The 21,195-nt window shown below is 43.8% G+C and overlaps 1 pseudogene; it reads right to left on the bottom strand.

Annotated features, from left to right (window-relative positions):
- Positions 1-1,914: 1,914 nt before the first annotated feature.
- LOC129394679 (peroxisomal succinyl-coenzyme A thioesterase-like) lies at positions 1,915-20,827 on the bottom strand (annotated as a pseudogene).
- Positions 20,828-21,195: the final 368 nt, after the last annotated feature.

Raw genomic sequence — 21,195 nt, 5'->3', positions numbered from 1 at the left:
TCACTGCAGTCTTGATGTCCTGGGCTCAAGCCATCTTCCTACCTCAGTCCCTGCCAAGTGACTGGGACTACAGGCATGTGCTGCAATGTCCAGTTAATTTTTTTTTAGCACCAATGTGTCACTATGTTTCCCAGGCTCGTCTTGAACTCCTGGGCTTGTGATTCTCTTGCCTTGGCCTCCCAAAAGCTGGGACCACAGGCATGAGCCAGCCACCACACCCAGCTGTGATTGGAAGTTTTTAAAATGACTCGAATCTTCTTTCATAGGATCTGAATTATTATTAGTTACTATAGTTTTCTATTAACTTTTTTTATTGTAAAAGATAGAGGTAGGAGTTGACCCAGGGGAATCTTTGCATTCTATCCATGTTACATTTAGAAGGTTCAAACCTATTTCCCCCTTGAGAGCCAGGATCAATCAGCCCAGCAAACACCAACCTACTCTCCCTTACCTCTCCCACCCCAACCTTTCATCTGTTGCCCATGGTCACAAGGAGCACCAAATAGCTGGATTACATTCTCACTTTCCATTTTATTCGAACCACAGTTGTGTCTCTGGTGAAGGTGCTCTTTCATCTATTCTCTACATTATTTTTAGATAAAGTTTCAAAATCTGGCAATATTTTTGATATGTAGGTTTGATTTTATAATTGGTCATTGAGAGAATGCTGAGGTTTTTATTACATTTTATGGTCTGGATATTACAAGGGGAGCAAGAAAAACAATAACACCCTTGCAAGGTAACTACCTCAGACAAGATCATTATAGGATTTTGAAGCAAGATATGTCTCACAGTGCATTTTGTCTTAAAGTTTCTGTTATTGGGCCGGGCGCGGTGGCTCACACCTATAATCCCAGCACTTTAGGAGGCCAAGGCGGGCAGATCAGCCTGACCAACATGGAGAAATCCTGTCTCTACTAAAAATACAAAATTACCCAGTCGTGGTAGTGCATGCCTATAATCCCAGCTACTTGGGAGGCTGAGGCAGGAGAATCGCTTGAACCCGGGAGGCGGAGGTTGTGGTGAGCCGAGATTGCGCCATTGCACTCCAGCCTGGGCGACAAGAGTTAAACTCCGTCTCAAACAACAACAAAAAAGTTTCTGTTATTTTAAGTAGTATAGTTACATGAACTTGCTTGTTTATTGTTAGTTTTTCCATCTTTAATTTCTTTTTCTTTTTCTTTCTTTTTTTGAGACAGTGTCTCACTTTGTCACCCAGGCTAGAGCGCAGTGGTGCGATCTCGGCTCACTGCAGTCTCTGCCTCCCACGTTCAGGCAATTCTCGTGCCTCAGCCTCCTGAGTAGCTGAGGTTACAGGCGCACACCACCATGCCCGTCTAATTTTTTTTTTTTTTTTTTTTTTTTTTTGTATTTTTTTTTTTTAGTAGAGACGGGGTTTCACCATGTTGGCCAGGCTGGTCTCAAACTCCTGACCTCAAGTGATCCGCCTGCCTCGGCCTCCCAAAGTGCTGGGATTACAGGCATGAGCCGCTGTGCCTGGCCTCCATCTTTAATTTCAATGTTTCTGCATTCTTAAGGTAAAGATGGCTTTTGAAAATACGATATGCCTGAATTTTTTTTTTTTTTTTTTTTTTTTTTTTTTTTTTTTTTTTTTTGAGACGGAGTCTTGCTCTGTGGCCCAGGCTGGAGTGCAGTGGCGCGATCTCGGCTCACTGCAAGCTCTGCCTCCCGGGTTCGGTTCATGCCATTCTCCTGCCTCAGCCTCCCGAGTAGCTGGGATTACAGGCGCCCGCCACCATGCCCGGCTAATTTTTTTGGATTTTTAGTAGAGATGGGGTTTCACCGTGTTAGCCAGGATGGTCTCGATCTCCTAACCTCATGATCCGCCTGCCTCGGCCTCCCAAAGTGCTGGGATAACAGGCGTCAGCCACTGCGCCCGGACTATACTTGAACTTTTAAAATTCCAGTCTGACAACCTTTGTCTCTTTTTTTTTTTTTTTTTTTTTTTGAGACGGAGTCTCGCTCTGTTGCCAGGTTGGAGTGCAGTGGCGCGGTCTTGGCTCACTGCAACATCTGCTTCCTGGGATCAAGCGATTCTCCTGCCTCAGCCTCCCAAGTAGCTGGGATTACAGGCACGTGCCACCACGCCCAGCTAATTTTTGTATTTTTAGTAGAGATGGGGTTTCGCCATGTTGGCGAGGCTGGTCTTGAATTCCTGACCTTGTGATCCGCCCGCCTTGGCCTCCCAAAGTGCTTGCATTACAGGCGTGAGCCACCGCGCCCGGCCCAACCTTTGTCTTTTAAGTAAAGTATTATATTCACTTTTATTCCATGTGATTACTAATATATTTGGTTTTAAATCTTTGTTCGTTTGTTTATCTTGTCAATTATATATATATATATATATATATTTTTTTTCCTCCTTGTTTTCTTCAGGAGCTTTAATAATTATGTCGTTGTTTAGGGTTACTAGCTTGGAAATTCTATATATTATTTCTATGCTTTAAGAATTACCTTAGAAAATACCATGCATAACAAAATCCATCAAAGTCTAAAACAGTTATGTCAAAAGCACAACAGAGTGATTACAGTCGACAATAATTTATTGTGCATTTAAAAATAAAAGTATAATTGGGATGTTTATAACATAAACAGCAAATGCTTGATGTGACAGATACTCCATTTACCCTGGTGATTATTATGCGTTGCTACCTGTATCAGAATATCTCATGCACCCCATAAATATGTACACCTACTAGGTACCCATAAAAATTAAAACTTAAAATAAAAAGGTTGTGTCAACGTAAAAAGACATAGAGACGAATCGCTAAGTAAAAGGTTTTATTTGGGAATAATATACAAGAAGTAGAATTGCAATTCAGGACATACATAGACGCGTGGTGTCTGGTATGTCTAGAGAACAAATGAAAAGTTTAGAGTTTATTGGGTAAAGAGGAGGTTATGTGAGTTGTTTTTAAATAAAATTTACTTGGCTGGGCACAGTGCCTCATGCCTATAATCTCCTAGCACTTTGGAAGGTTGAGGCGGGTGGATGCTTTGAGCCCAGGAGTTTGAGACCAGCCTGGGCAACTTGGTGGAATCCTGTCTCTTCTAAAAATACAAAAATTGGGCCAGGCTTGGCGACTCACGCCTGTAATCCCAGCATTTTAGGAGGCTGAGGCAGGTGGATCGCAAGGTCAGGAGTTTGAGACCAGCCTGGTCAATATGGTGAAAGCCCCTCTCTACTAAAAATACAAACATTAGCCAGGCATGGTGGTGAGTGCCTGTAGTCCCAGCCACTTGAGAGGCTGAGGCAGGAGAATCGCTTGAACCCGGAAGGCGGAGGTTGCAGTGAGTTGCACTCCAGCCTGGGTGACAGAGCAAGACTCCATCTCAAAAAAATAATAATAATAATAATAAAAACCCAAAAAACGAAAAAATAGCTGGGCATGGTGGTGCACGCCTGTAGTCTTAGCTACTTGGGAGGCTGAGGTGGGAGGATTGCTTGAGCCTGGGAGGCAGAGGTCTCGCCACTGTACTGCAGCCTGGGTGACAGAGCCAGACTCTGTCTCTAAATAAATAAACAAACAAACAAATAAATAAAATGTATTGGTGCTGGCAGCGTTTTACAAGAGCTGGAGAGTTCTGATTGGTGTGTGTCATTAGTTGCCAGGTAGGATTTGTAATCTCAGAGTAATGGTTAGGTCCTTGCGGTTTTGGATTGGGTCTGTGAGCCAATTTTGAAATAGGCAAGTGTTTTTGTATAAGCAGGTAGCTGGGCTTGTGTGACTCATGCTGCAGTCTGGAAAAATTTCTTGTGAAATATTTGCCTGTTATCAGTCAGATTGTGTGTGAGAGCTCTCTCTTTATGGCCTTCCCCTGGCTTAATTTGCCAGGGTTTGACACAAGTGACCCTATTTTGAATGTTACAGCTTTCGCAGTTCACACCTTTTTTCATTCCCACGACAATAGAAAGTACTTAGGCTACTCTAGCTACATGTATTCACCTACTTTCAATGTGGATTATTGTTCTCTTGTATTTTTATTATCTCTTTCTCAGGCATGTGCCACTATGACCAGCTAATTTTTGTACATTTTGTGGAGATGGGGTTTCGCCATGTTGTCCAGGCTGGTCTTGAACTCCTGGGCTCAAGCAATCCTCCTGCTTCAGCCTCTGAAAGTGCTACTACAGGTGTGAGCCACCGTGCCTAGTCAACATATATTGCTTTTTATAATCAATATTCATTCACATTTGCCCCCACAATTCCTATATTACTTTCCATTCCTCCTTGCATAACAATATTTCCATTTGACCTCATTTTCCCTATGTCCATTGATGAAATTCTACATTGGGCTTTTTTTCCCAGTACATTGAAGCTATCGTTTCATTCTTGACTTTCATTACTGCTATGAGAAGTCAGCTGTCAGTCTAATGACTACTTTGAAGGTAATTTATCCTTTTTACTTTTGCTGCTCTAAGATTTTCTCATTATCTTTGGTTTTTCTGCAGTTTGTCCATGATGGGTCTAGGTTAAGGGATTTGAGTCAATGGTTTAGGGACTTTCATGATCTTTGGAAATTGTTCGGCTATTGTTTCTTCTTCTTTTTGTTTTTGAGCCGGAGTCTCACTCTGTCGCCCAGGCTGGAGTGCAGTGGCACAATCTCGGCTCACTGCATCCTCTGCCTCCGAGGTTCAAGCAATTCTCCTGCCTCAGCCTCCTGACTAGCTGGGATTACAGGCACACACCACCGTGCCCAATTAATTTTTGTATTTTTAGTAGAGCCAGGGTTTCACCATGTTGGCCAGGCTGGTCTTGAACTCTTGACCTTGTGATCCACCTGCCTCGGCCTCCCAAAGTGCTGGGATTACAGGCGTGAGTCACCACACCCAGCCAGCTATTGTTTCTTCTAATATTGATGTTTAAATGGAACTCCAACTAAAAATGTGTTTGACCTTCTCACTCTGTCCTACATATCTTTTTTTTTTTTTTTTTTTGAGAAGAGGTCTCACTCTGTCACCCAGGCCAGAGTGTAGTGGTGTGATCATAGCTCATTGCAGCCTCTACCTTCCGCCCCAGCCTCCTGAGTAGCAGGCATGCACCACCATGCCCAGCTAATTTTATTTTATTGTATTTTAGCTTCATTTATTATATTTTATTTAGAGATAGGGTCTTGCCATGTTGCCTAGGCTGGTCTCAAACTCCAGGGATCAAGCAATCCTCCCACCCAAAGTACTGGGATTACAGGTGTGAGCCACTGCATTTGGCCAATATTTAATTTTCATTATTGTACTTTTCACATATGAAAGTTTTATTTGATTCTTTTGAAAATCTATGTCATTTTTACAGGTCCCTATACATATTTTCTTCTTCTTCTTCTTCTTCTTTTTTTTTTGAGATGGAGTCTCACTCTGTCGCCCAGGCTCGAGTGCAGTGGCATGATCTCGGCTCACTGCAAGCTCCGCCTCCCTGGTACAAGTGATTCTCCTCCCTCAGCCTCCCCAGTAGCTGGGACTACAGGCACCTGCCACCACACCTGGCTAATTTTGGTAGTTTTAGTAGAGACAGGGTTTCACCATATTGGTCAGGCTGGTCTCAAACTCCTGACCTCATGTGATCCACCCGCCTCGGCCTCCCAGAGTACTGGGATTACAGGCGTGAGCCACCACACCCAGCCTCCCGATACATATTTTAAGGAGATAAATTCAGCACTGACCTTTATGCCTCTTCCTTTCCATGTTTCCATGTTTTGAGGGAGGGGAAAGGTGACAATTCCTAAGACTCGGGTTTTTAAACTTTTTAAATTGTAAGAATAAAACATAGATATAGAAAAACAAAACTATAACAAAAATATAGCCAAATGAATTGTTACAAGACAAACACCTGTGTAACCAGAACTCAGGTCAAGAAATAGAACTTTGCTAGATAATCTAGAAGTTCCTCTGTGTTCCCTGTCCTCAAAAGTAACCAGTTACACTCTCCTAACTTTTTTTTATTTTTTATTTTTTTGAGACAGAGTCTTACTGTGTCGCCCACGCTGGAGTGCAGTGGCACAATCATGGCTCACTGCAACTTCTGCCTCCCGGGTTCAAGCAATTCTCCTGCCTCAGCCTCCTGAGTAGCTGGGATTACAGGCATTCGCCACCACACCTGGCTAATTTTTATATTTCTATTAGAGACGGGATTTCGCCGTGTTGGCCAGGCTGGTCTCGAACTCCTCAGGTGATCCACTTGCCGTGGCCTCCCAAAGTGCTGGGATTATAGGCGTGAGCCACTGAGCCCATCCCTCTCCTAACTTTTATAGTGATCACTTCCTTGTGTTCCTTTATAATATTATTATCCATTTGCACATCCCTAAATGCTTTTGCCTTCCCTTTTTTATTACTTGACATATCTTTTAAGTCTTTTAACCAACAAGAGTCCCTGACACTCATATGTTGATAAAAGTATTTGATTTTGCTATGCTGGATATAAAATATTTGCCATATCTTTTCTTGCACTGAGTATGTAAAATATGTTACTCCATTTTCTTTTCTTTCTTTTTCTTTCTTTCTTTCTTTTTTTTTTTTTAAAGACAGAGTCTTGCTCTGTTTCCCAGGCTAGAGTGCAGTGGCATGATCTCGGCTCACTGTAACCTCTGTCTCCTGGGTTCAAGCGATTCTCCTGCCTCAGCCTCCCGAGTAGCTGGGATTACAGGTGCTCGCCATCTAGCCAGGCTAATTTTTTTGGATTTTTTTTTTTTTAGAGATGGGGTTTCACCGTGTTGGCCAGGCTGGTCTTGAACTCCTGACCTCTAGTGATCTGCCCACCTCAGCCTCCAAAGTGAGCCACCGCACCTGGCCTGTTACTCTATTTTCTGCTTACTATTTACAACTGTCAGAAGGTAAATGACAACCTGATTTTTGTTGCTTTTTAAGTCACTTATACCTCTCACTAGTGATACACATATTTTTTATTTCAGAAAATGTTTTATTATAATTATAACATTTTAGTATTTGTTCTTTTGCTTTGGCTTGGTTCTTTAGAACCTTCTATTTATGTATTTGATCTTCTTGAACTATCTTCTATGTCTCTTTCTCTCAGGTCTTTTTTTTGTTTTGTTTTGTCACTTTCTTCATTTCCATCCAATTTTAGAAATTATCCTCATTTTGGCCAGGCGCAGTGGCTCACACCTGTAATCCCAGCACTTTGGGAGGCCAAGGCGGGTGGATCACGAGGTCAGGAGTTCGAGACCAGCCTGGCCAACATGGTGAAACCCCATCTCTACTAAAAATACAAAAATAAGCTGGGCGTGGTGGCGGGCGCCTGTAATCCCAGTACTCAGGAGGCTGAAGCAGAAGAATCGCTTGAAACCGGAAAGCAGAGGTTGCAGTGAGCCGAGATCTGCCACTGCACTCCAGCCTGGGCGAAAGAGCAAAACTTCATCTCAAAAAAAAAAAAGAAAGAAATTATCCTCATTTTTCAGTTAACAAGTTTGCTCCAAACGAAAGAAATTTTCCTCATTTTTACCTTCAGTTTCTCTTAAACATTTGTTGTGTTTATTCTTTGTGGTGGTCCTTTTAGTTTAGTTTTCATTTCTGAAATGATTTTTATTTGAATTATTTTCTGAATTATTACCTCATTTCCCGCATTTTCTGATTCTAACTGATTTTGTTCTTTCATATCTTGTATCATTTTGTTAATGAAATTTTAGCTCAGTCTGAAATAGCAAGTTCCAGTTCTGATCTCCTGTGGGCATGGCTTTCTGATACGCTTTTATTGTCTGGAGGAATGTTATTGTGTTCCTTATTCTCTCTCTCTTTTAAATTGTAACTTTTAGGGAATTCATGCTTGATACTTTTCTGTTGTTTTTTAAAAATTTTATTTATTTATTTATTTATTTATTTATTTATTTATTGAGATGGAGTCTTGCTCTGTTGCCCAGGCTGGAGTTCAATGGCACGATCTCGGCTCACTGCAACCTCCGCCTCCCAGGTTCAAGCCATTCTTCTGCCTCAGCCTCCCAAGTAGCTGGGACTAAAGGCATATACCACCATGCCTTTTTGTATTTTTAGTAGAGACGGGGTTTCACCATGTTGGCCAGGGTGGTCTCGAACTCCAGACCTCGTGATCGGCCCACCTCTGCCTCCCAAAGTGCTGGGATTACATTTAATTTTATTTTTTAAGACAGAGTCTCACTCTGTCACCCAGGCTAGAGTGCAGTGGTGGGATCTCAGCTCATTGCAACCTCCACCTCCAAGGCTCAAATGATCCTCCTGCCTCAGCCTTCCAAGTAGCTGGGATTTAGTGCGCCAACATGCCCATCTAATTTTTTGTGTGTTTGTAGTAGAAACGGGGTGTCACCATGTTGGCCAGGCTGGTCTTGAACTCCTGACCTCAAGTGATCCACCCACCTCAGCCTCCCAAAATGTTGGGATTATGGGCATGAGCCACCATGCCTGGCTGGTGTTGCTTATTATTTATTTATTTATTTAGAGATGGAAAGGAATTTTGGCTGTCAGTTTTAAGAGCTGTCACAGCGAAGAGTTCTCTGGCCCCTTCAGGTCTTCCCTTGTGGATCACTTGCACTCCCCTCCTGTTGGTGTAGGAAAAGCCTCAACCCCTCTCTGCTGCTGCTGTCAGCATGGCCCTCTGTGTTTTTTTGTTTTGTTTTGTTTTGTTTTTCGAGATGGAATCTTGCTCTGTCACCCAGGTTGGAGTGCAGAGGCACAATCTTGGCTCACTGCAACCTCCGCCTCTCGGGTTCAAGCGATTCTCCTGCCTCAGCCTCCTGAGTAGCTGGGATTACAGGTGCCTGCCACCATGCCCAGCTAATTTTGTATTTTTAGTAGCAACGGGGTTTCGCCACGTTGGCCAGGCTGGTCTTGAACTCCTGACCTCGTGATCCGCCTGCCTTGGCCTCCCAAAGTGCTGGGATTACAGGCATGAGCTACCGCACCCAACCCCCTCTGTGTGTTAATACTCGTTTTGAGGCTCTTCTGTTTTCAGATGATTTCAGATGCCCTATCACTTCCCCTGGCTGCCTCCTTCACAGATGCTCAGGTCCACCATGCAGGTATTGTGATGTTTATGATTGTTCTCATCTGCTTATATTTGGGGGCTCATGGGGACATTTCCTGTATTAGTTTGCTGGTACTGCTGTAACAGATTACCACAGCTGGGTAGCTTAAACATAACTTTATTTTCTCACAGCTCTAGAGGCTTTTCGTCACAGATCAAGGCGTTGGCAGGTCTGGTTTATCCTAAGGCCTCTCTCCTTGGCTTGCAGACAACTGCCTTCTTGCTGGATTTTCACACGGCATTTACGCCGCGTGTGCACATCCTTAGGGTGCCTCAGCATATCCAAATTTCCTTTTTTAAAATAAGGACACCAGGCTGGGCATGGTGGCTCACACCTGTAATCCCAGCACTTTGGGAGGCTGAGGCGGGTGGATCACCTGAAGTCAGGAGTTGGAGACCAGCCTGGGCAACATGGCGAAACCCCTTCTCTACTAAAAATACAAAAATTAGCCAGGCATGGTGGTGCGTGCCTGCAGTCCCCGCTACTTGGGAGGCTGAGGCACAAGAATCGTTGAACTCAGGAGGTGGAGGTTACAGTAGCCAAGATCAAGCCACTGCACTCTAGCCTGTGTGACAGAGTGAGACTCTTGTCTCAAAACAGCAACAACAACAAAAAAGATAAAATAAGGACAACAGTCATATAGGATTAGGACCCACCCTAACTACCTCATTTTAGCTTAATCATCTCTTTGAAGGCTGCACCTCCAAATACACTCACATTGTGAGGTACTGGGGGTTACAGCTTAAACATATGAATTTTGGAAGCATGCAATTCAGCCCATCACATTATCTCACGTAGTTTTGTTTGAATGTTGTCAACAAGCTTTTGGTTTTGCTGTCTGATTGCTCTATTTTTATTTGGGGATTTTGGAAGATTCAAAAACTACTGCTGGAGACACAATTTTTCTAGAATCTTGGTGCTTCTGTTTTTGTTTTGTTTAATCAGCTTTATTGAGGGAAAATTTGCATGCAACAAAATTTATCAATTTTAAGTGTACAATTTGATGAGTTTTGACATACATGTAATCATGTAATTATTACCAGTGAACCTCGAAAATTTGAGAGAGGTCTCAGTTAATTTAGAAACTTTATTTTGCCGCCGGGTGCGGTGGCTCACGCCTGCAATCCCAGCACTTTGGGAAGCCGAGGTGGGCGGATCACGAGGTCAGGAGTTTGAGACCAGCCTGGCCAACATGGTAAAACCTCGGCTCAACAAAAAATAAAAAATAATAAATAATAAATTAGCCAGGCATGGTGGTGGGCGCCTGTAGTCCCAGCTACTCGGAAGGCTAAGGCAGGAGAATCACTTGAACCCGAGAGACAGAGGTTGCAGTGAGCCGAGATCTTGCCACTGCACTCCAGCCTGGGCGACAGAGTGAGACTCCGTCTCAAAAAAAAAAGAAAGTTTATTTTGCCAAGGTTGAGGACATGCGTCTGTGACACAGCCTTAGGAGGTCCTGATGATACGTGCCCAAGGTGGTCAGAGCACAGCTTGGTTTTAAACATTTTAGGAAGATATGAGACATCAATCAATATATGTAAAATAAACATTGGTTCGGTCCACAAAGGTAGGACAGGTCATAGGTAGGTGAGAGACAAACGGTTGCATTCTTTTTATTTATGGCTTTTTTTTTTTTTTTTTTGAGACGCAGTTTCACTCTTGTCTCCCAGGCTGGAGTGCAGTGGCATGATCTTGGCTCACTGCAACGTCTGCCTCCCGGGTTCAAGCGATTCTCCTGCCTCAGCCTCCTGAGCCCACCACCACGCCTAGCTAATTTTTTTGTATTTTTAGTAGAGACACGGTTTGGCCATGTCTCGAACTCCTGACCTCAGGTGATCCGCCTGGCTTGGCCTCCCAAAGTGCTGGGATTACAGGCATGAGCCGCCGTGCCTGGCCATGGTTGCATTCTTTTGAGTTTCTGATGAGCCTCTCCAAAGAGGCAATCAGATACGCATTTATCTCAGTGAGCAGAGGAATGACTTTGAATAGAATGGGAGGCAGGTTTGTCCCAAGCAGTTCCCAGCCTGACTTTTCTCTTTATTTTAGTGATTTTGGGGGCCCAAGATGTGTTCCTTTCACAACCACAATCATGATATACAGAACTTCCATCAACTCAGAAAGCTCCCTCATGCCTTTTTTTTTTTTGAGACAGAGTCTCGCTGTGTTGCTCAGGCTGGAGTGCAATGGCATGATCTCATCTCACTGCACCTTCTCTCCCCACCTCCAGAGTAGCTGAGACTACAGTGCCACTGCGCCTGGCTAATTTTTGTATTTTTAGTAGAGACAGGGTTTCACCATGTTGGCCAGGCTCCTCTTGAACTCCTGACCATAAGTGATCTGCCCACCTCGGGTTCCCAAAGTGCTGGGATTACAGGCATAAGCCACTGCACCCACCCCCTCATGTTGCCCAGGCTGGAGTGCAGTGGCACAATCTCGGCTCAATGCAACCTCCACCTCCCGGGTTCAAGCGATTCTCCTGCCTCAGCCTGCCAAGTAGCTGGGATTACAGGTGTGCACAACCATGCCCAGCTAATTTTGTATTTTTAGTAGAGATGGGGTTTCTCCATGTTGGCCAGGCTGGTCTCCAACTCCTCACCTCAGGTGATCCGCCCGCCTCAGCCTCCCAAAGTGCTGGGATTACAGGCATGAGTCAGGGCGCCCGGCCACTCTTGCACTTTTGCAGTCTGGCCCCTCCCCAACCCCTGCCCCAGCCCCTGAGGGCCACTGTTCTGCTTCCTGTCCACAATAGTTGTACTTTTTCTAGAATTTCATATAAATAGAATCATACAGTATGTAGTCTTTTATGTAAAGCTTCTTGTATTTAACAGTGCTTTTGAGATTCATTCATGTTGTTGCATATATCGGTAAATTATTCTTTGTTTTCTGAGTAATATTGCATTTTTTGGACATCTTCCAATTTGTTTATCTGTTTACCAGTTGATAGAGAATGGGTAGTGTCCAGTTTTTGGCAGTGTGAATAAAACTACTATGAACATTCAAGGACAAATCTTTTTTTTTTTTTTTTTTGAGACAGAGCCTTGCTCTGTCGCCCAGGCTGGAGTGCAATGGCCAGATGTTGGCTCACTGCAACCTCCGCCTCCTGGGTTCAAGCATTTCTCCTGCCCCAGCCTGCTGAGCAGCTGGGATTACAGGCGTGCGGCACCACGTCCACCTGATTTTTGTATTTTTAGTAGAGACGGGGTTTCACCATGTTGGTCACACTGGTCTCAAACTCCTGACCTCGTGATCTGCCCACCTCAGCCTCCCAAAGTGTTGGGATTACAGGCGTGAGCCACTGCGTCTGGCCAATAATTTTTTTTTTTAAAGGAAAATAAGTGCTAGTGAGAATGTAGCGAAATTGGAACTATCATACATTGTTTATGGAAATGTAAATGGTGTAGCTGCTGTGGAAAAAAGTTTGGTGGTTACTCAATAAATTAAACATAAAATTACTGTATGACTCAGGAATTCCATATATATATATATATGTATGCTTTGTGTGTATGTGTGTGTATATATATATATATATATAAATATGCTATATATTATTTTTTAAAGACTTTTTTTTCTTTAAGACAGAATCTTGCACTGTTGCCCAGGCTGGAGTGCGATCTTGGCTTACTGCAACCTCCGCTTCTTGAATTTAAGTGATTTTCATGCCTCAGCCTCCCAAGTAGCTGGGATTACAGGTGCACGCCACCACACCCAGCTAATTTTTGTACTTTTAGTAGAGCAGAGTTTCACCATGTTGGCCAGGCTGGTCTCGAAATCCTGGCCTCAAGTGATCTGCCCACGTCGGCCTTCCAAAGGGCTGAGATTACAGATGTGAGCCACCATGCCTGGCCCACTTGTATATATTGAGTATATACCTAAAAGAATTGAAAATGAGTGTTTAAACAAAAACTTGTCCATAAAGTTTATGGCAGCAATATTCACAATAGCCAAAAGGTAGAAACAACGCACTTCTATCTACTGATGGATCAACAAAATGTGGTACATTCACACAATGGAATAGTATTCAGCTAGAAAAAGAAATAAAGTATTGATGTATGCTACAGCATGGATGAATATTCAAAACATTATGCTAAGTGAAAGGAGTCAGACATAAAAGGGCTCATCTCGTATGAAAGTATCTAGAACAGGCAAATCCATAGAGACAGAAAGCAGATTAGTAGCTGCCATGGCTGGAGGAAGTAAGGAATGGAAAGCAACTTAGAAGATATGTAGGTATATTAGTTCGTTTTCACACTGCTATAAAGAACTGCCCGAGACTGTGTAATTTATAAAGAAAGGATGTTTAATTGACTCACAGTTCCGCATGGCTAGGGAGGCCTCAGGAAACTTACAGTCATGACGGAAGGGGAAGCAAGCACGTCTTACATGACAGCAGGCGAGAGAGAGAGTGTTAAGGAGGAACTGTCAAACACTTATAAAACCATCAGATCTGGTGAGAACTCACTCACTATCACAAAAACAGCATGGGGGAAACTGCCCCTATGATCCAATCACCTCCCATCAAGTCCCTCCTTCAACACATGGGGATTATGGGGATTGCAATTTGAGATGCGATTTAGGTAGGGACACAGAGCCAAACCTTATTAGTGGCTTTTATTTTTATTTCTTTTTTTGGGGGGGTGGTGATTAAATATTCTGGAACTAGATAGTGGTGATGAAAGAACACTGTGAATTCAGCCGGGCGCGGTGGCTCACGCCTGTAATCCCAGCACTTTGGGAGGCTGAGGCAGGCGAATCACGAGGTCGGGAGTTCGAGACCAGCCTGGCCAACATGGTGAAACCCCATCTCTACTAAAATACAAAAATTAGCTGGGTGTGGTGGTGGGCACCTGCAATCCCAGCTACTCAGGAGGCTGAGGCACGAGAATGGTTTGAATCCAGGAGGCGGAGATTGCAGTGAGCCAAGATCGTGCCGCTGCACTCCAGACCCCAGCCTGGGCAACAATGCGAGACTCTGTCTCAAAAAACAAAAACAAAAACAAAAAAACACTGTGAATTCACTAAGTGCCTCTAAATGTTACGCTTTAAAAATGGTTAAAATGGTGACTTTTTATATTATGTATATTTTGCCACAATAAAAACATTTTTATTGCTTTCCTGGTGTTATGACATGGAACTTTTAACTCTAGCTCACCCATCCTTTATCCAGTTCTACCTGAGCACCAGAGCCCTCTTACATCTTATGTCCCTGCTGACTTGGCTCTGTCTTATTAGCCCCATGGCTAAAGCTCTCGTCCTGCTGGTCACCAACTCTCCTTCATTACCTTCCCACAATAGACATTTCTCCTATCTTCAGGCTATCCACAATTGCGAACCCACTTGTAATCAAATCCACAAAGGTACAAAACATACAAAAGGGAATCTGGCATACAAGAACTATAGGTAAGACCAGCTGGAATTGAGAAAGAGATTACTGTTCCCCGAACTCATTGCTGTTCCCTGAAGGGTGGAAGGTGGCCTTTTCCTTGGCTTCAGGGAGATATTTATTATGTGTTACACTGAGTAAACTATGAACCAAGATACCTAGTGTGTGGCTTTTTTGGCATAGAAGTTTTTGGAATGACTATCAGCAAACAGCATCCCAGAAAGAGAATTTCAGTTCCAAATGATTTAATTGAAAAGTTCTACCAACCCATTCAAGTTAAGAAGAATTCCAACCTTACATAGTAAACTTTCCCAGAGAATAAAAAGGCAGAAACAGTGACTTCTTTAATGAAAATATGATCACCTGTAATCGCAACACTTTAGGAGGTGGAGATGGGTGGATCACGAGGTCAGGAGTTCAAGACCAGCCTGGCCAACATAGTGAAACCCCGTCTGTACTAAAAACACAAAAATTAGCTGGGCATGGTGGCATGTGCCTGTAGTCCCAGCTACTCGGGAGGCTGAGGCAGGAGAATCTCTTGAACCCAGGAGTTGGAGGTTGCAGTAGGCTGAGATCATGCCACTGCACTCCAGCTTGAGCAACAGAGAGAGACTTTTTCTCAAAAAAAAAAAAAAAAAAAGCAAAGAAAGAAAATATCACCTTGATTTCAAAATCTCTCAGACAGTATGAGAAAAGAAAATTATGGGGTAGTTGTATTCATGAAGGTAGATGCAAAGTTCTTATCTAAATCATTAAGGAAACAACTTTATTAATTTTTAGCCAACTAGATTATGACCAACTTGAGATATTTATTCCAGAAATGCAAGTTTGACTTATTATTTAAAAATCAGTTAATATGATTCCCCACATTAACGTATTAATTTAGAAAGAACCCCAGGATCATCTCAAAAGATACAGAAAAGATGATAGAATTTCAAATCCAGTTATCATCAAGCCTCTTGGAAAAATAGAGATACAAGGAAACTTCTAAGAAAGGATATCCAGGGAGAAATTTAAGCGCATTTTTTGATGGGCATGGTGCCTCACACCTGTAATCCCAGCACTTCGGGAGGCTGAGGCAGGAGGATTACTTGAGCCCAGGAGTTTGAGACCAGCCTGGGCAATATAGTGAGACCTCATCTCTACAAAAAATTTTAAAAATTAGCTGGGTGTGGTGGTACTTGTCCCAGCTACTCAGGAGGCTGAGTCAGGAGAACTACTTGAGCCTAGGAGGTAGAGGCTGGAGTGAGCCCTGATGGCACCATTGCACTCCAACCTAGGCGACAGAGGGAGACCCTGTTTCAAAAAACCAACAACACATTTTTTACTTAGTGATGAAATACCGAAATCTTTCCCTTTAAGATCAGGACCAAGGCAAGAAGGCCTGCTACCATCACTGCTAGTCAACACTGTACTGGCTGCATCACTTGGTGACCAAAAAAGGCTCTATCATCTGCAATGCTTCTCGTTCTGTGCTAATGATAAAATGTTACTCCAGCTTCACACTAATAAAGTCATTCCAGTGTGAAGACACTGGTTGGGTCTGACATATTAATGTCACATGTCTCTTTTCTGGAGGGTCATGTATTGTGAACTCTTTAGTGATAAATGGAGGTGAGACAGGAGAATAGGTCCGGAGGCAGGGAACCTAAGGCCATTCCCGCTGACTTCTTAGAACTGAATCGAAAGGAAAACCCCGTCTCTCCACACCCAAATAACAAAAGGATCAGAGGTGTGGCGGATGAAAAATGGAAAGTACCTCTGATTGGTCCCCTCCCGCAATCAATCAGATATTTGCATAGGGCGTAACTTTGTAACTACCTTTTAGTCTCTGATTGGTCCTGTCTTCTGCAACCAATCAGACTGGTTGTGGGCCACTCCTTCATTTACATAGGGTGTAACCAAGTAACCAATGGGAAGCCTCTAGAGGGTATTTAAACCCCAGAAAATTCTGTAACCAGCACTCTTTGAGGCTTGAGCCTGCTCCCACTCTGTAGAGTGTACTTTCATTTCAATACATCTGTGCTTCCGTTGCTTCATTGTTTTGTTGCTTTGTGCATTTTGTCCAATTCTTTGTTCAAAACATCAAGAACCTGGATGACTACTATGAGACAAGAACTTAGCTTAAATCCCTACTACACTAATAACAGTTACCAGATTTCTCTACCTCTGTAAAGATTTCAATTGCTATAAAAACATTTACATTTCTAATATACATCTTTTCTCTTATGGAAATGCTTTGGTGAGTGTAAAGATTTGACTTTCAATGGAAATATTTACCACACAGTAATATGTGTATGGCTTCATTTTTTCCATACTCTGCATTTATTTGGTTCCTTCCCTGTGAAGACTTTTTGAGTATCAGGAAGCATTGATTGAAAGCCAAACACCTCAATACATTTATCACATTTACTTAGTTTTTCTCCCATCTTGAATGGATGAGAATTTAAGCTGTTTAAATTTATTATATATAAAACATGTATTAGGTTTCAGACTGATGTGAACACTCTGTCTATCAAGTCTTGACATTGATAACTACATTTCTAAAATGTCATTTAATTTCCAACTGCAAACATCCCCAGTGTTATATCTCTTAGATATCTCCTCTGTGGCCTCTCCGGGCGGCTACCTTGTGTTTTGAGGAGATGGCTGTGCTAGATAGAGGCTGTAACTCAACAACTTCTCTTTACCTGTATCTATGGGAAAATTAAGTTACATGTATGATACTTTGTTCAGAGATTTCTAGTTTACTAATTTTTTTTTTCTTGAGACAGAATCTTGCTCTTATCTTCCAGGATGGAGTGCAATGGCATGATCTTGGCTCACTGCAACCTCTGCTTCCTGGGTTCAAGCGATTCTCCTGCCTCAGCCTCCCAAGTAGCTGGGATCACAGGTGCCCGCCACCACTCCTGGCTGAGTTTTGTATTTTTTTGTAGAGATGGGGTTTCGCCATGTTGGCCAGGCTGGTCTCGAACTCCTGACCTCATGATCTGCACGCCTCAGCCTCCCAAAGTGCTGGGATTACAGGTGTGAGCTACTGCGCCCGGCCGATTTTTTTTTTTTTCAATGACAAAGACATGGCTTTAATGTTATCCAGGAGACAGCTGATTCACATAGGGTTATTGAACACTAGAATCTGATCTTGACTCTCTCATGTCAACAACAGACAAATGCATTACAATTTAGGGAAAGCTGTTTTCTGGGTACCTCCCAGGTGTTTGCAGAAGGCGGCTAGAATTTGCTTCCAGGCATCTACCTGGGCCTTAGAATGAGCCCTGGCTCCCCAACCCACATCACGTGTTTGTTCAGTAATTTGTGAAGGGAAGCTGGGCACAGGGGGAAGTAAGGAGGCTCAGTGTAAAGCCCAGTCCCAGGGTAACAGATGATCTGGGGTTTTTCCTTTCCATGGGCCCGTAACCGTTCAGAGACTGGGCATACAACTCACTCCTCCAGTTATGGTCATCCTGACCAACAATGAAAAGGATGGGGCCCTGGGCCTTCTCCATTGAAATCATGCTGGGGTTCTCATACCCTCCTACAAGATCATTCTTTATATCCACGACGTCCACGAGGCCTGAGAAAGCTACCTTGATTCTCCTCAGGTCATAGCCCAATGGTGGAATGCTATTCTGCTTACAGTTTATGCCTCTGTTCCCACTGATCCCGGATCCATTGATGGAAACTGTGTCTGAGTCATTCTTCAAGAATGAGGCCATTGAGAGACAAATATCAGCTCCTAGAGAAATGCCCCAAAGCCCAGTGCCTGGGCCTTTTACCTGGGGATGTTGAAGCATGTAGCATAGGGCTTCTTCGAAGTACTCCAGGGGTATGTTGTCCACGTTCTTGGGGAGATCTTCAAAGTTATAACAAGCTAGAGCGAACGTGGCAAAGCCATGGCCAGCAGAGGCTGGCTCGATATTCCAACAGGCTCCCTCCAATACCAAAGATGCCAATGATCCCTAGGAAGGGTCCAGGTCCTGGCGGCAGGAAGAGCGTGGCGCGCACCCGGCCCGCGCGCACCGAATCGCGCCGCACCCCCTGTGGGAGGAAGTCGCCCTCGTGCCGCGCCTGTCACAACAGCCGTCCAGGCTCGGGGTCGTGGCCGTCCAGCACCTCCAACTCCACGATAAAGGGAATCTGTACGTCCCGCTTCAGAAAGTGCCAAAAAGGTTTCTTGGATTCCAGGGCCCAGAGCAGCCCCATGGACTCTAGCCCCCTAAAGCTGCCGCCCAGCACGGGCGCGCGCTCCAGGTCCAGCTCGCCGCGGGCGTCGGCGCAGTAGCGCGCGTGGGCCCGGAAGAGCCCACCCTTCTCGCCGCGCAGGGACGCGCGCGCAGCGTGTCCAGCTGCTCCGAGGCCAGGCCGCGCATGGCGATGTGCACCGGCTTGTCTCGGCAGCCGCGGCCCGCGGGCTCCAGGATCAGCGTTGCTGACATCTCGGAGCTGGAGCGGGGAATCTTAAGGTCGAGGCCCGAGGCCCGTCCAAGATCGTGGCAAGTGCGCCGATTGTCCAGAGGGCGTCCGGCGTCCCCTGGTGCCGGGAGCGGCCGGTGGCTGAGCAGTCCCAGAAGGCGCCTGGGACTTTAGACCAGTTAACCCGGCGCCCTGGACTCGTCTGAGGCAAAAGGAGCCAGACTCCTCTCCTGGGTCCTCTCCTTGGGCCCCGGGGAGCGCAGACTTTTTTTTTTTTTCCTTTTTTTTAAATTTTGAGACAGGGTCTCGCTCTGTCGCCCAGGCCGGAGTGCAGTGGCCGATCCATAGCTCACTGTAATCTCGATCTCACAGGCTCAAGCTATCCTCCTGCCTTGGCCTTCCGAGTATGTGGGACTACAGGCATGAGTCATCACGCCTGGCCTAAGCCATCACGCCTGGCCTGATTTTTTTTTTTTTAACTTGGAAAAAATATATACTTCACTCCCACAAAAATTATTTTAGACTCCTGCCCCATTATTCCTAGAGAATTACAATTTCCAAGTAAAGTAAAAACAAAAAAGTAGTGAAGACAGAAGAGTATTTAACCATATCGCTGTAGAAAATTGTATTGAATATTCTAAGGCATGTGCTTGTCCTTTTTGTGTCTGTTGGTAGAAAAAGAATAAACATTAAACTCAGCTTAGTATTTCCAAAGTAGTAAGAAACACTTTTGCACATAAGGATACTTTGGGAAACCTTGTCTCCCCCACTGTCTTTACGCTGAGTGAGTAACAAGGCTCTGTAAAGACGCAGGGGAATTGGTCACTAGCAGGCAAGGCAGGCATCAAGCACTGTAAGAAATCAGAGACTGACTTCAAAGAAAACTCAGCGTTTACTGATAAATTGTGTTATAATATTACCCCATCAATGGCTAGCCTTCATGCCATGAAAATGCATCCATGTTAATGATGTCACTGTCTTACCTAACTGCAGGTGACAGCTGCCATGACATAGAAATGACATTGAACTTAAGGAAAACACTATACTGTTGCAAAATCCTTGTTAAAACCAAACATCTTAAATGCATTTGAAGCAGCGTGTCTAAGCCACGTAAAATCAAACCCTTGATAGTTATTAGCTGGCCTTCTTCTATAAAGAAAGCTTTCTTTTTTCTTTGTGCTTATTTAATGGGGTACAATCAATTATAGACATAATTGGTGGCACAGGGAAAATAATTATTTCAAGTAGTTTTTAAACACTAGCTGTATAACTAAGAGGGACATATAAAAACAAGGATTGGCAAACTTTTTCTTTAAAGGGCCTGATAGTAAATACAGTCAATCTTCATTCACAGATTCTGTATTTGTGAATTCATCTACTTGCTAAAACTTTTTTATAAACTCAGAGTCAATATTTGCAGCACCTTTGTGGTCATTTGTGGACATCCGAAGAGCGGTGAACATTTTTGAGTCCCTTAACAGGCATGTTCTCAGCCAAAGTCAAACAAAGTGACCCTCTATCTTCTTATTTCAGCTCTCATACTGTAAACAGGTACCCTTTTTGCAGTCCATTTAGTACCTTGGCTTCTCATATTTTTGTTTTTTGCTGGTGATTTTGCTGTTTCAGAGGGACCCCAAATGTAGTAGTGCTAAAGTGCTGTTGATATTCCTATGAATGAGAAAGCGGTCATGTGTCTTACAGAAAAAATACATGTGTTAGATAAGCTTCATTCAGGCATGAGTTATGGAGCTGTTGGCCATGAGTTCAATGTTAATGAATCAATAATATATATTAAAGTGTTTAAATAGAAACACAATAAGGCCAGGCGCGGTGGCTCATGCCTATAATCCCAGCACTTTTGGGAGGCCAAGGCGGGTGGATCACCTGAGGTCAGGAGTTTGAGACCAGCCTGGTCAACATGGTGAAACTCCGTCTCTACAAAATACAAAAATCAGCTGGCATGGTGACATGCATCTGTATTCCCAGCTACTCTGGGGGCTGAGGCAGGAGAATTGCTGGAACCCGGGAGGCGGAGGAGGTTGCAGTGAGCCAAGATCCCACCACTGCCCTCCAGCCTGGGTGACAGAGCAAGACCCTATCTCAAAAAAAAAAAAAAAGAAAAAAAAAGAAAAAGAAAAAAAGAAAAGAAACACAATAAAATAAGCTTATGCATTCATCGGTTGACTAAAATGTGACCAGATGCTTACAGGAAACTAACCCTGTATTTCCCCTAGAAGCAGTGGAATGGTATTCACTAATTCCGTGTTTGCAGCAAGTTTATAGATCATAACTACTGTGAATAGTGAGAACTGACTGTATTTTAGGCTGCGTGGGCCATCTGGTCTGTGTAACTACTCGAGTCTGTCCTTGTAGCTCAAATA

The sequence above is a fragment of the Pan paniscus genome, chromosome 20 (assembly GCF_029289425.2).
Source record: "Pan paniscus chromosome 20, NHGRI_mPanPan1-v2.0_pri, whole genome shotgun sequence".
Classification (NCBI taxonomy): domain Eukaryota; kingdom Metazoa; phylum Chordata; class Mammalia; order Primates; family Hominidae; genus Pan; species Pan paniscus.
This window is presented reverse-complemented; position numbering and strand designations above follow the sequence as displayed.